This window comes from Rattus rattus, chromosome 14 (assembly GCF_011064425.1).
Source record: "Rattus rattus isolate New Zealand chromosome 14, Rrattus_CSIRO_v1, whole genome shotgun sequence".
Taxonomy (NCBI): domain Eukaryota; kingdom Metazoa; phylum Chordata; class Mammalia; order Rodentia; family Muridae; genus Rattus; species Rattus rattus.
In genome coordinates this window covers 29,149,474-29,151,760 of record NC_046167.1, presented here as the reverse complement: position 1 = coordinate 29,151,760, position 2,287 = coordinate 29,149,474, and positions in this window count along the sequence as shown.

Here is a 2,287-nt window from a genome sequence, read left to right as displayed (position 1 = left end):
AAAAAAAAATGCTGGGTCTCTTTATGTATCCAGTCTGTTAGTCTATGTCTTTTTAGTGGAGAATTGAGTCCATTGATGATGAGAGATTTTAAGAACCAATGACATTGTTTCCTATTGTTTTTCTTGTTATAGATGGAATTATATTTGTGTGGCTATCTTCTTTTAGGTTGGTTGAAAAAAGACTACTTTCTTGCTTTTTCTAGGGTGTAGTTTCCCTCCTCGTGTTGGAGTTTTCCATCTATTATTCTTTGTGTGGCTGTATTTGTGGGGAGATACTGTGTGTAACTTTGGTTTTTTTACGGAATATCTTGTTTTCTTCATCTATGTTAATTGAGAGTTTTGCTAGATATAGTAGCCTAGGCTGGCATTTGTGTTCTCTTGGGGTCTGTAGGACATCTGCTTAGGATAATCCCAGCCTCTGAGAGTTCTAGAGTGCAGTGGGCAGCATCCCACCCCTTCCTCTACCTGCTGCATCCCTCCTTCCCGATCCTCTGAGATCCCAGAATCACAAAGGGAGCTGAAATGGAAGTACTGTTTAGGGCAGAACATTCAACAGTCACTCTCAGCATTTTGACGCTGTGAGTTTTTACAGTAGAGGTTTCCCACTGGGGTGGAGCTTCTCTGACCAAAGTTGACAGCATTAGTGATCTATAAGCATTATCATAAATATTTACAAGGAAATTTTACAGGGGCATCTTCTCTATGTAGCAAAGGAACAGCTATAGCTTCCCAACTAGGGCTTATGAGCATCACCCCATGGGCTTTTGAAGAGATTTACATATCTGGGTGGCAGGCTGAACTACTCCTAGTTTTGGGGGCCACAAGCAAATAAGATACGGGAAGCATGGACACAGCAAGCAATCTGATCTGATACCTGAGACAGATGCTCTGAGAATGGAGAAGGCACTAGATACAGACAGGATACCTGGACGAAGGCACGATTCACACCCAGAGCAGAATGGACTGCTGTACTCAGACCCCTCGGTCTTGGTTAACCTTCTGTCAACACTTAGTTGATAACCAGTTCTTGGAACTGCACGTACCACTTGTCACTTCTACCGTGATTGGCAGCCACACAGCGTCAAAAGTTTAATGGTAATTATGTTCTCATGTGGGTAGATGTAGGGAGTTCATAATGTCTCCAGATTATTGAAGCAGCAACGCTAAGAATCTAGGAAAATAAATTTAACGAACCTAAATGATGAGTGTTGGTTATCCAAAACAAGGTTCTCAATTCTACCTCAAGGTGGCAGCAATGTTCTACTTATAGCTATAGTGGCCTAGCAAGCAGGTTCAGTTTGGTTTCCTTTAGGCTCAGGACTGGCTATCCTACTAGACTGTATCCTCAGAAGGAGCTGTGGGAACTCCATTGACTGAACCGAATCTTACATAAATACAGCTCTGCTTTGCAGGAATTGCAGCAAAGGGTCAGAACCACATAGCACAGCATTTGTGCTATCGATCACAATGTCAGTTCCTCCTCGAACTGTTCACAACTCAGTAGCTGCAGACCATTAATTTTTGTAGAAAAATGTGTTTTCCCTAATCTGGCTACATGTAGTCTCTTCATTCTAAATGATGTGACTTAGGCATTTCCATTTTTAGCAATCCAGGTATCTAAGGGCTGGAGAGGTGCTCAGCAGATAAGAGGACTTGCTACTCTTAAAGAGGACTTGAGTGAAGTTCCCAGCACCCACCTTAGATGGCTCACAATCACCTGTAATCCAGCTTTAGGGCATCCTACATTCTCTTCTGGTCCCCTCTGGCATCCACAGGCACCTGTATATTACACAGAAACACATAGTATGCATACAGAACAGAAACACACGGAAATGCAAACACATGGATACCTTGAAAAGGGAACAATGTTAATAATGCTGTGTAGCTCTTGGCTGTCAATAATCTTCCCCATTAATTGCTGTCCTTGTAACATTTTAAAGCAGAATTTGGCTTTCTTACAACGTCTAGGAAATGAAGCAAGGCCAAACGTTTCGTGTTTCCTTATTATGATGGAGCTGTGAGAGCCTGTGTCTTTCATGCAGGTGTCAGGACTGGGACATCGCTGCATCAAATGCAACTGCAACAAGGCACAAGTGACCCCAATTAAACCATCCTTTGGGGTTTTCTTTGACTTTAGTGAATTCTTCTGGCTTTTAAATCAGACAACGTATTCAACGTAAAAATCTGAATGGGATCCCGTTTTTGTTTTGTTTTGTTTCTTTGTTTTTGTTTTTGTTTTTAGCTTACAAAGCAATTTATTAACAGAAAATAACTTGAGAAGTCCTGT